This window comes from Panthera uncia, chromosome F2 (genome assembly GCF_023721935.1).
Source record: "Panthera uncia isolate 11264 chromosome F2, Puncia_PCG_1.0, whole genome shotgun sequence".
Lineage (NCBI taxonomy): Eukaryota > Metazoa > Chordata > Mammalia > Carnivora > Felidae > Panthera > Panthera uncia.
Genome location: NC_064812.1, coordinates 36,353,220 through 36,367,279, shown reverse-complemented (window position 1 = coordinate 36,367,279; position 14,060 = coordinate 36,353,220).

Genomic DNA, 14,060 nt, shown 5'->3' with positions numbered 1-14,060 from the left:
CTTGGGATCCTCTCTCCCCCTTCACCCTGCTCCTCCCTCTCTGCTCCTCGCCTGCGCTCTCTCTTAAAATAAATAACTCTCAAAAGACTTCTCTGTTACAAAGCCATTTTGAGTAAGCAACTTACTAATTGATAAGTCCAATTAACAGTTGAGCCTCCAGGGCACCTTGACACAGGAAATGGATGCCCTACATGGTAGACAAAAGTATTGTAATCACTGGAAAAATATATCAACTCTTTGTGGATTAATAAGCACTTTGGGAAGGAAGCTGGTCAATCAGGACTTCTGTGCAACTGTCGTTCGTGACAACCAGTGGATGTCGTCCTATTTTAGGGAGGTAGAGTTGAGTGTTTGCAAGGGAGGTTACAAGCAAAGCCCACCCCTGAGGGGAGGGAACCACTAGAATCGAGAGAGGGAGTCAGATCCTACTTCAAGAGGAAACAGGAGTGGGATCTGGAATTGGAACCAAGAACCTGTTCCATTGATCCACCGATCACCTATTTCTCTTTATTTCCAAGAGAAAATAGTTCTTGGAAAATAGAAAATTTCCAAGAGCTCCTCTCTCTCAGATTAGAAACCCGTCTTTCTGATCAAAAAATCAAACTAGGGGCACCTGGGTGGCTCAGTTGGTGAGCATCCAACTTCGGCTCAGGTCATGATCTCGGGGTCTGTGAGTTCCAGCCCCCCGCGTCAGGCTCTGTGCTGACAGCTCTGAGCCTGGAGCCTGCTTCACATTCTGTGTCTCCCTCTCTCTCTGCCCCTCCCCCACTCACGCTCCATCTCTCTCTCTCTCTCTCTCTCTCTCAAAAATAAACATTAAAAAATTTTTTTAATCAAACTTTCCCTTAATGACATATTCCTCTCTAAGACGCCAAGCTTCTTATTTCCACGTCTTGTTTCTCCTTAATTCCTCAACCAACTAGGATATGTCTCTCACCTCCATGTCCACACTCAATCTGCCCTGCCAATGATCCCTCCTCTCTTTGACAAATCCAGTGGATTCTCTTGAGGTCCATTTGCTCGACCTTTGTAGGATCTGACCCTGTTTTGCTCCTTCTCTTTTTTGAAACCTACTCTCTTGGCTTCTGAGCTACAACTCTCCTGGTTCTGTCCAGCTCTCAGACTATCCCTCATCTCATCACCCTTCCCTGACCACGAGATTGGGCTGGGTACCCTTCCTCTGGGCTTCAGCCTGACCACCTCTCTGCCACTACATTTACCCTGTTATATTAAGAGAGTCTATTTATGAGCTATCTCCCCAGATAGTGGTAAACTCCAAAATAAGTTGTAAGGTCTAAAAGACAGCCAATGTCCTATTTATCTATATTCCTACCAGGGAGCGTGAAGCCAGGCACGTTGGAGGTGACTTTTTTTTTTTGTATCCTAACTTCAGGGACCAGGCCAGATAGGCTTGTGGACGGACCACATAGGGGTGAATAGGGAGATCTCAACCTGAAGTCCACATGGGATGGGCACCTAGGGCTTGTTCAAGATCTTTTGGCCTGCTGTACCACTTTCAAACTCCATAGGCTGCTGAAGGGAGTATTTCCTAACATACTGGCTGAGCTTAAAGGTAGTAGACTTTGAGTATCCAGAGTCAAGCAAGCAGGGACAATGACTGCTGGGGGAAAGAACTTTCTGGACCTCCAAAGCTGAGGACATTATACAGTATGACTGACTTTTCACAGTACGATCACTTCTGTTAGAGGAAGTCAAGGCTACGAATAAAAGGCAGAAAACAGAATATTTGTCAATTCCCTTCGACTTTTTGATTCACTCTTCTTTTTTCTCTCCCATCATTTCTTTTTGGTCTTAAAAAAATGTGCTATGTTTATCTGGCTTGCCTGTGTATATCTAATTTTAGATTGCAAGCTGTGGGGCAGAATAATGTCTTTATATGTGCAGCATCTCACTGTGGATGCCTGAGAATGTCTAATGACATCAACATCATTCAATTAACCTATAAAAATAAAATAAAATGTAAAGTACTCCAGAGAACTTGTTCACTGGAACTTCACCAGAGATTTATAAATGATTTTCAGCAATATCCAGATATATTCAGAATATATCTAGAATAATTTATAGTATTTTATGTAATGTATGACAAATAAAAGTTGACTGACCTTATAAGACCTTTAGGTATTACCGTGAGATTTCGTTGAGATGAATAATAATGAAATATAGCAGCCCTCTCCCACCTGAAGAGAGAAACTTTCTGTAGATCCTTGAAATAGAACAATATTAAATAATGTCCATAACAATACCCAAGTATAGAATGTTTAAGAAGATTAGCTATCTGCTTCCTTGGTTTGCTCGGTTGGTGAGGAACACAACACCTACTCAAATTTGTAAATGGTCACGCCCATGGTCAGAATTCCTACGACCAGCGTCCTGTTCAGATTTTGTCTTTTCTTCCACACGCATGACATATTTTCTTCACATCAAGAACAAAGAAAAAGACTTATAAAAGCCTTTGAAATGGTCTCTAACATTGTGTGTCCGATGATGTAACATGGCATGACATTTGTTGTGAGGAAATGGCTGCCAAGAAAGGAGATCCCGAAACAGGATCCTAAGGGTCATAAACACAGGCTCATAAACACAAACAATATTGGGAGAGAAAAACAATTAACGGCTTTGTTGTAGAAAAGAATAAGAAACGCAGAGAAGCCTCAGAATATTTAGGTTTCTTTACAAAGTGCTCTTCAGCGGCATTGCCATCTGTGTTAGGCCAGTGTTCTTGTTACAGCGCTGACAACAGGCTTAGTGCTGCAACAGCAAAGCCACTACCTACCCAGCAGGATTATGATGAGACCTGAGTAAGATATTATTTATACGTCTAAATTACATAATGTATAGGGCTGCCATTTTTGAGCAACTCCTATTTCTATAAATATAACTTTTCAAAGTGTTTACTTGTTTTGAGAGAGAGAGAGAGAGGGAGGGAGAAATCACGAGTGGGGGAGGAGTAGAGAGCGAGGGACATCAGGCTCCATGCTGACAGCGTGGCCCGTTGCAGGGCTTGATCTCACAACCCAGAGATCGTGACCTGAGCCGAAATCAAGAGTCTGATACTTAACTGACTGAGCCACCCAGGCACTCCTGCAAGTATAGCTATTCAACAGAGACAGACACACGTAGACCTACAAAAGCTCCAACGGTCACTGTCCTAAACTAATGTAGAAAACAGCAAAATGCAACGGCTACATTGAGACCATGATAAGTATTAGACGAGCAACCAAAAACTCCTAAGTCAATTGCCTCTCGAGGTTGTGGATTGAGTGGGGAGGGTCAATGTGAGAACTTTGAATGGCTTACACTCTAGGACAATGGTTCCTAAGGTCCAAATAGCCTAATTGCATAAGTTCAAGTATAAACTATGAGACAAATACATTTCAGGAAAATAGAAGAAATTATGTTAATACCAAGCACTAATATTTATTGAGCATTTACATGCCCCCTCACAGTAACCCTATCAGGTATGAAGCTGCAATACTGCCAATGAGGAAATCAAGGCTTAAAGAACAAGTTTGATTCAAACACAGGCAGTGGGATTTAAGAAGGCCAGCACAGGGGCGCCTGGGTGGCTCAGTCAGTTAAGCGTCCGACTTTGGCTCAGGTCATGATCTCATGGTCTGTGAGTTTGAGCCCTGCGTCGGGCTCTGTGCTGACAGCTCGGAGCCTGGAGCCTGCTTCGGATTCTGTGTCTCCCTCTCTCTCTGCCCCTCCCTTGCTCATGCTCTGCCTCTCTCTGTCTCAAAAATAAATAAAAACATTAAAAAAAAAAAAAAAAGAAGGCCAGCACTTGGGATAATGAGAGGAAGGGGCACTATAAGGTGGAGGAAATAACATCAGGAACGTCATGAGGTGGAATAAGCCAGACGTGTTTAGGCCCTGACAAAATCCCATGGTTGAAATATGGCAGACACAATGGGGTAAAGGCAAGTGAAAGCGTGAGAGAGGGGAGCAAGCCCAAGGAAGAAAACACAGGGGCTTACATGAAAAGGGAGCACAGGATCCAATCTTGCGGCCTCTGGTTTATGAGAAGGCAATCCTGGTGGTGGAGTAAAGACATTAAATTTGAAAGAGGAGAGACAGGGGCGCCTGGGTGGTTCAGTTGGTTAAGCATCCGACTTCGGCTCAGGTCATGATCTCATGGTTTGTGGGTTCGAGCCCTGTGTCGGGCTCTGTGCTGACAGCTTGGAGCCTTAATTCTGTGTCTCCTTCTCTCTCTCTGCCCCTCCCCACTTGTGCTCTCTCAAAAATAACTAAATGTAAAAAAAAAAAAAAAAAAAAGAAAGAGGAGAGACAAAGGAAGATCAATTAAGATATTCTTGGAAGTGTTCTGGATTAATCTTCCTGGAAGTGAAGTCAAAGAAAACACATTCTTACTGTCTAACAAAAAGAAGCTCTAACAAAAAGAAGCACACCAGTTTATTCAGGAAGACAAATTTTTTACTGTAGCAAACCTGAAAAAAAGCTTTATTGTATGACTCTTTATATAAAAGCCATCAAATTATAGAATTCATGCATTCATTCCTTCATCCGCTACAAACCAAATATTCATTTAGGCCTATAGCAGGTATTATTTAAAGTACTGCATATAACATATTAAAACTAGTAAAGTCTCTGCCCTCACAGAGCTTACTTTCTAGAAAATTGGGCAACTGTCTTAGTGACTTTACAAAACTGCAGGAACAATTTTCATGTGGATGTTTTTCTTTTGTCAAGTCTTAATAATGGCTAATTACAATCCGGCTAAGTTATTTCTGTCGAGAGCCAAATTTGACATAAAGCTTACCAAATCTCTAGAAACTGAGGATCAGGTAGCCTTGAGGCAACATATTTCTTATATCAATAGGCTTTTTAAGAAGGTAGATTGAAGTCACTTTCAAACTGAGGTCCCTGGTCAGTGACTAAAGGACAAGTACTCTGGATTGGTGATTAAAAAGGTATATATAGGGGCGCCTGGGTGGCTCAGTCGGTTAAGCGTCCGACTTCAGCTCAGGTTACGATCCCGCGGTCCGTGAGTTCGAGCCCCACGTCAGGCTCTGGGCTGATGGCTCAGAGCCTGGAGCCTGCTTCGGATTCTGTGTCTCCCTCTCTCTCTGCCCCTCCCCCATTCATGCTCTGTCTCTCTCTGTCCCCAAAATAAATAAACATTAAAAAAAAATTAAAAAGGTATATATATATTTACATATATGAACTTTACTCATTCAGTATATATTTACTGAGTGATATGTTAAGAACCTTGAAACACTGCAGGTATAGAAATGGGCAAGAAAAGAGGCTCCTGGGTGGCTCAGTCGGTTCAGTGTCCGACTCCTGACCTCAGCTCAGATCTTAATCTCAGCTCAGGTCTTGATCTTGGGGTCATGAATTCAAGCCCCGCATTGGGCTCTACTTTGGGCAAGGAGTCTACTGAAAGAAAGAAGAAAGAAAGAAAGAAAGAAAGAAAGAAAGAAAGAAAGGTGGGAGGGAAGGAAGGAAGAAGAAAGAAAGAGAAATGTGCAAGACAATCTCTACGTTAAAGAATATGTGATGACTTTAATATCATTGACTTCATCTGTGTGTGTGGATATGTTTTTAACCTTAGTGAATGGATTGTGAGTTTCTCTAGAAAACTTGACTGTTTGAACTTTCTTAGAGATTTATAAATAACTTCAAGGTACTGTTCTCTAGGATATACCTAGAATAACTTATATGTCATTATATAAGACAAATCAGAGTTCATGAGGCCTTTAAGTCTAATATTAAGAGGCCTATTTGTTGTGACTAATGAGAGACCAAAGCAACCTCCAATTGAACAAGTATACTTTCTGGAGACCTCTATAATTGTCAAGTATTACATGAAAGATGCAGATAGTCTAATGGGGTGACAGACATGATTGCCAACAATTACAATGCAACACAATACATGGTATATAGTCGTAGGCTGAGCATAGGGTATTCTGGATACACAGGCAGGTGCATTGAATTCAACTTTGGGTGCTTGGGGCTAGAGGTGAAAGGAGCAATCAGGCTGGGTTTCCCTAATTTAATATCAGCCACCATTTATCAAGCCCATTTACTCAGCACACGGCTCACGGGAAGAACAAAGCGAAGCCCAGAGGACACAGCTAAACCCAGGTCCAGGCCTACAAGAGATGCACTTGGTGATGGTGACAGTTTCTCGGGGTTAGGCCCTGATAGAGAGCCCTGTGGCAGCTCTCCCGAGTCATAAGTCACCTACCTGTCAGATTAAATGAAGAAACTCAACTCTGGTTTTGTATTGGTAATTATTAGGCATATAGGTTATTAGGTTATTATTAATTATTAGGCATATCCTATAACTGTGGTTCACTGGTTTATTTTGCTTCTTCTTTAAGGATATCAATCAGGTATGAACTTCTTTCTAGAAGAAAATATACTTGAGCTAAATGATGATGGATAACTGCTCATGTCCTTGCAAGTGTACTTTGAATGATTGTAGTTAAAGAATCATGAGTGTAATCACCTGTCCAATGTGTCTCTGGCTGGGAAACCTGTAGTTGTAGGGTCTGGATTTTAAGCCTTTTTTAAAAATCTAACTTTATTTTAGAGAGAGAGTGAGAGAGCAAGTAGGGGAGAGCGCCAGAGGGAGAGAGAGAGAGAGAGAGAGAGAGAGAGAGAGAAAGAAACTCAAGTAGGCTCCATGCTCAGTGCTTAGCACAACACAGGGCTTGATCCCACGAACCTGGGATCATGACCTGAGCAGAAATCAAGAGTCTGACGCTCAACGGACGGAGCCACCCAATCACCCCATGCCTACTTTTATTTATCTTTTTTATTTACATTTACTTATTTTTGAGAGGCAGAATGAGATACAACATGAGTGGAGGAGGGGCAGAGAGAGGAGACACAGAATCTGAAGCAGGCTCCAGGCTCCGAGCAGGCATTCAGCACAGAGCCCGATGCAGGGCTCGAACCCATGAACCGTGCGTGAGATCATGACCTGAGCCGAACTCAGACACTCAACGGACTGAGCCACCCAGGTGCCCCACCCCAAGCCTACTTTTAATCAGTTAGAATTACTTTAGGTTTACCAGGTGATACCGTTTCCTTTTCACTAATAGTTTTGGAACACTGTCCATTCCTTTCCATACAAAAACTAATTTTTAAAAGATCAGATGAAAATAGCCTATCTGCCATTTAACTGTTGATAAACTCATTTGCATTTCAAAGCAAAATCCTCAGGAAGAAAACTTAAGAAGCTGGAAGCCACTCTATCCCAGAACTCAGAAGGGTCAGTTGTCTGCCTGTCTGTGGATGAAGACAAGAGGACAGAACCAAAAATTCCTACGTATCATCTGAGCATGCAGAATGAAGTCTCACTGAGTGGCAAAGTAATTGATCTGGATAGCTTTAGTGAGATGCATTCGAAGAGAAAAGCAGAGAAAAAATTGAATGTTGTGTGGTAGTTTCACTGTTAGTGCTAATATTTATATTACTATTCGATCCTTTTATCATCAGGCAAAAGAAATGACTGATGATGCTAACTTTGTCAAGAATCCAACATTTTTATTTACAGTGATAATTGTTCATTGAATTGTAAAAAAGGGAAATATAATTTGAATGAAGATTTTAAAAAATTGAAATAGGCATATTGGAATGTGAGAACTAAGTTGGAAATATTAATATAAACTAATAACATATCATAAAATAGGTCTTTTCCAGCTCTGTTCAGTGAAATGGTCAAGGAATAATATTACTCCCCCACATGAGCCTGAGGATATACACTTCTAATGCCTACAGTTTTGGGTCTAATATTATTTTTCAATTGAAGGAAACACAATATGTCTCAGAAAAATGGCTGATTCGTGTCTGGGCCTGGGAAGATATAGGTAAGTCTTGGAATATTTTATTGGGGCGGAAAGCGGTATCTGTGCTTTAAAAAAAGCAATGGTGCCCCACAGAAGAACACAGAGGCCGATTTAAAGGACCACTCGCTGGCTTTATTCTGTCCATTTGAGTATAAAAAGCAAAATGATAATGGTGGTTAGTTCAAATGTGTTAATTTGTGAAAAGCTGCGTTCATTAATGACAGCACAAATGATAAAGGTTGACAAATTGTACTAAAGAAGTTGAACATAATTGAATCTCATTACTCAGCCTTGCCGTGTTAGCACTATTGACTCATTTATTGAATCAGTGCAGAATATCGAATTCAGTAAGTTATCAACTCTGTTAGTTTTACTTAATCTAACCTGCTTACTTAATCTAGTCTGCTATACTAGTGCAGACTGATTTTTTGCAATGACAAAATTATATACCGACCTGCCTTAGAAATCTAATGCTGGGACTTCCGACTGACCTCTAAATATTGTTCTAGTGAGTCATCTTGGAGAAACCAGTGTTGGAATATATTTGTATTATTGTACTCCTGAGTCTCTTTGTATTGATCAGCTAAGTTTTAAGAGCTAGTTCATAGCCCTGGTGGTATTTTGCATAACTCTACAGCAGTCTGGCTGATAGAACTTTCCATGATGTGAAAACGTTTTATGTCTGTGCTATCCAGATGACAGCCATTAGTCACCTGCAGCGAACGTCTACTGAGCACTCGAATTGTGGCTAGTGTAACCAAGGAACTGAATGTGCAAGTTGATTTTATTTAAATTAATATAAATTTAAAATTAAATAGGCCCGTGACTACTGCACTAGACAGCATAGGTCTAGGTTTTAAATTTCCTCGTAGTTATCATGGAGAATAACTTTAGGTTTAATCAACAACATACATTCTTTCTCACCAATCCTGGAACATTGCCCATTTTCTTTAAGGTAAGTCTCTATATGGAAAAAAAAATGTGGGATTTCTTATGCATCCTACAGACACCTTACGTATACACAAGTAATGAGAGCACACCCTTAATGTATACAAGGCTTTTCCTTCTTAACATATTTTAGGGGTCACTCTGTATCAGTGCATCAACAGTCTCCTTTATCCTTATGACTACATAGTCCTAACAATCTATTTGAAAGGGTCCCAAAAGGTGGCCTGTCTACTATCTTGACGACTGATGAGATAGCTTGCATGTAGCATGTGAAGAATCTTAATGTCACAACACAAGTGAGGACAGCAGCAGGTGGAATCTATGGCACTCCTACCCAGTGGACCCCCCCCCCATATAGAGGAGTCCCCAACTTTAAAATACCTAGTCGTTTTCTTTTAAACTTATATTTTGAACCAAATCATGCTAACTTTTGTGAAATGACCCAAGGTGTCATATTATGGTAACACGGACTGTGATTTTTTTAAAAAAATAGTATGATTACAATTTTAATAATATGTAAGCTTCTCTAGTGCTCTCCATTGCACGTAGAATAAAATCAAACTCCTCACCAAGACCCACCAGGCTTTGTGTGATTGGGCTCCAGACTTCTTAATCACTAGGCTCCAACCACATAGGCCTCTTAACAGAGCCAGCCCTTTCCTGCCTCAGGGCCTTGGTACCCCCTCTTCCCTCAATCTACTTTGCTCTTTCCTGGGGTCTTTCTGTCACTCTCTACTTCATTCTTCAACCTCAGCTTAAGTGTCACTGTCTTCCTGATGTCTTTTCTCCATGGGCCATCCATCCATAGCACTCCACCCCCACCCCAACATTACTTTCTTCATAACACTTATTATAATCTATAGTTATTTTGTTTATTTACATTTTATCTACTATTAGAATGTAAGATTCCTGAGAGCAGGAACTTGAACCGTCTTCACTGATATAGCTCCAGGACCTGCAACAGTAGAGGGCCATACAGTTGGCATACAATTAATATTTGCCAAGACAAAAAATGTTGAGTGAGCAAATACTGAATGCATTTCACGCACAGCGCCCAGAACTTGAGGGCCTTTGGACAAGTTCCATGCCTTTCAAATAGTCCCTCATAATTGAATAATCATAGTAAATTACTCTAAAAGAAATGTGGTTTTTATATGCTTTTGCTTCCACTAACGTCTATCTGTAGTCCTATTCATTTCTTTTGTAAGTCAGAGGTGTTTACTATGTTTGAGTCACAAAAGCTACTTGCATGTGCTGTGATATGTCATCTATGAAGTGTGGCTGCTGAGGCCATAATGGTATGTGCTTCTCATCTTGCAATCTTTTAGAGTCATTATGTCAACATGTGTTGGTCATTATGTCAACATTTGTTAGTCAAGTGCTTATCTCGTCATTCCTGAAAAATATACATTCATGCGGTGCTTTAAAGTTTGTAAAAAGTTTTTTATGGCTGTCAACTCATTTGATCTTTTACAAATACCTCTACCCTGTAAGGCATCATACGGCTATTTTACTGGTGAGGTTACTGGAACTCAGGAAAGATTAAATCTTGCTTAAAACAACATAACTGGTAAAAAATAGAGCTCATAAGTGAACTCAACTCTCCCAAGCCAAACTCCTAAGTTCAAATCTTTGGCTTTTTTGGCCACACCACAGGTATTCTAACACTCCTGTTTGATAAAACTTGGTAGTTTACAAAGTACTTCCACATAAACCATCTCATTTCATCCTCTGTGGTTGACAAGGCTGGTAAAATTCCTTCCCTGAAGAACTTATATAGTCTCTTTAAGAAAATGGTATACAGGTGCACCCAAGTGGCTCAATCGGTTGAGCGTCCGACTTCGGCTCAGGTCATGATCTCACGGATCATGGTTCAAGCTCCGGGTCGGACTCTATGCTGACATCTCAGAGCCTGGAGCCTGCTTCGGATTTTGTGTCCCCTTCTCTCTCTGCCCCTCCCCTGCTCATGCTCTGTCTCTCAAAAATAAACAAACATTTAAAAAAGAAAAGAAAATGATATAATGCAAAACTGAAGAATTTTTAGAGGGTAATATAGAGACATGGAAATTAGTTATGGAAATGTATACAGATGCCAAGGAGATTATGAATTGTATTTGGGTGGGTGCTAACAGGATTTGGAGGAAGAGGAAGACATCAGGTTCACAGGGCCGGAAACAAGAGGGATCTGAGCCTTCCAGTCAGAGGCAATGAGCTATGTATGCAAAGACGTGCATGTAGACACAGTGTTGTGTGGACAACATGACAAGCAAATTAGCTTGACAAAAATAAGGGGCTCCATCAAGAAATCATGAAAGCTGAGGATGCTAAGATGTGGAGTACCCCTAGTTGTTCGAAGACGTTAGATGTCAAGGAGAACTTGGGTTTTATTTGACAGATATTGAGAAGCTGGCACAAGCTCATGCAAATAAAATATTCGAGATGAAAATAAATCTTGATGACTCTTCTGGCAGCTTTGTGTAGAATGAATTGCGGCAGGGGAAACTGACCGAAGGCCAGGGCAGTAATCCTGATGCAAGGTGACACAGCCAGAGACTGCAGTGGTGACTGAGGAAATGGGAAGGAAGGTGGACCTTGCAGAGAAAGGCTCATGGAGAATGATGGATTAGAGGAGCGGGGAAGGAGAGGGAAGAGTGCGAAACCACTACAGGGTTTCCAGCCTGCTGAGCTGGGCTGATAGGTGCAATAAACACGTTATTTCTGCAGGGAAGCCTTTCAGCTGAGGCCAAGAGCAGACAAGTGAGGATAAAGAAGGGATGAACTAAGTTTGTGAAATGCAAGTCTAAGATAATGCAAGGATATTTAGCTGAAGGCCTGTAAGCAAAACAAGAAACCAGTCTGGCAAGAGGGTGAGAAGTCAGGATGTATGTTGTGTCATTTTTGCTAAATGCACCCAGGCTGCCTACCCACACAGCCTCAAGTGCCCTTTTCTTGGCAATTCGCTGTTGAGAAGAGTTCACTTTTATAGGTTGGAAAATTTCCTTGTGAACTTTCTCTATGGTATCATAAGAAAAGGAAAAGGAGCAATCCCTACCAAAATAACACCAGCGTTCTTCACAGAGTTGGAACAAACAATCCTAAAATTTGTATGGAACCAGAAAAGACCCACATAGCCTGAGCAATCTTGAAAAAGAAAACCAAAGCTATAGGCATCACAATCCCAGACTTCAAACTGTATTACAAAGCTGTAATCATCAAGACAGTATGGTACTGGCACAAAAACAGACACCAGATCAATGGAACGGAATAGAGAACCCAGAAATGGACCCACAAACATATGGCCAACTAATCTTTGACAAAGCAGGAAAGAATATCCAATGGAATGAAGACAGTCGCTTCAGCAAATGGTGCTGGGAAAACTTGAACAGCGACATGCAGAAGAATGACCATGGACCACTTTCTTACACCATACACAAAAATAACTCAAAATGGATGAAAGACCTAACTGTAAGACAGGAAGCCATCAAAATCCTAGAGGAGAAAACAGGCAAAACCTCTTTGACCTCGGCCACAGCAACTTCTTACTTAACACGTCTCCAGAGGCAAGTGAAACAAAAGCAAAAATGAACAAGCTACTGGGACCTCATCAAAATAAAAAGCTTCTGCACAGCGAAGGAAACAATCAGCAAAACTAAAAGGCAACCGATAGAATTGGAGAAGATATTTGCAAGTGACATATCAGATAAAGGATTAGTATCCACAATCTATAAAGAACTGATCAAACTCAACATCCAAAAAACAAATACTCCAGTGAAGAAATGGGCAAAAGTCATGAATAGACACTTCTCCAAAGAAGACATCCAAATGGCCAACTGACACATGAAAAAATGCTCAACATCACTCATCATCAGGGAAATACAAATCAAAACCACAATGAGATACCACCTCACACCTGTCAGAATGGCTAACATTAACAACTCAGGCAACAACAGATGTTGGCGAGGATGCAGAGACAGAAGATCTCTTTTGCACTGCTGGTGGCAGTGCAAGCTGGTGCAGCTATTCTGGAAAACTGTATGGAGCTTCCTCAAAAAATTAAAAATAGAACTACCCTACGACCCAGAAGTTGCACTAGTAGGTGTTTATCCAAGGGATATGGGTGTGCTGTTTTGAAGGGGCACATGCATCTCAATGTTTATAGCAACACTATCAACAATAGCCAAAGTATGGAAAGAGCCCAAATGTCCATCGATGGGTGAATGGAGAAAGAAGGTGTGGTATATATATACAATGGAGTATTACTCGGCAATCAAAAAGAATGAAATCTTGCCATTTACAACTACGTGGATGGAACTAGAGGGTATTATGCTAAGTGAAACTAGTCACTCAGAGAAAGGCAAATATCATAGGACTTCATTCATATGAGGACTTTAAGAGACAAAACAGATGAACATAAGGGAAAGGAAGCAAAAATAATATAAAAATAGGGAGGGGGGCAAAACATAACAGACTCTTAAATATAGAGAACAAACAGAGGGTTGCTGAGGGGTTGTGGGAGGGGGGATGGGCTAAATGGGGAAGGGGCATTAAGGAATCTACTCCTGAAATCATTGTTGTACTATATGCTAACTAACTTGGTGTTAATTAAAAAATAAATAAAAATAAATTAAAAAAATTTTTTTAAATAAAATCTTTTTTTTTAAATGAAAAAAAAAAAAGGAAAAGGAAAGGATTTTAAAAATGCAGTAAGACTTTTTACCCTGAAATGATTATTTAGAAGTTACTTTGGGGGTGCCTGGGTGGCTCAGTCGGTTAAGCATCTGACTATGGCTCATGTCATGATCTCATGGATCGTGGGTTCAAGCTTCTGGTTGGGCTCTATGCTGACAGCCCAGAGACTGGAGCCTGTTCCCGATTCTATGTCTCCCTCTCTCTCTGCCCCTCCCCTGCTCATGCTCTGTCTCTCTCTGTCTCTGACAAATGAATAAACATTTAAAAATGTATACATATGTTAAAAGTTACTTTGGTTTTTTAAGTTTAATATTTGTTACCTTCGAATTAAAAATTTGTGGTGAAGCTTTTACATTAAATATATCTATTTTATTATTCAATTTATAAATCTAGTAAATTGATGTCCGCTTCACTTGGTTAATCGTTTTAAACTGCATTCATTAATTTAATAATTTGAATAGTTTTTCAAACACATCAATTTTCTGATTAACAAACTCTCGCAAATTCTTAAGTCATTCTCATAAAACTGATAAACACATATGGTGTTTTCTTAAAAATTCCAATATAGTGTATACACTTTTA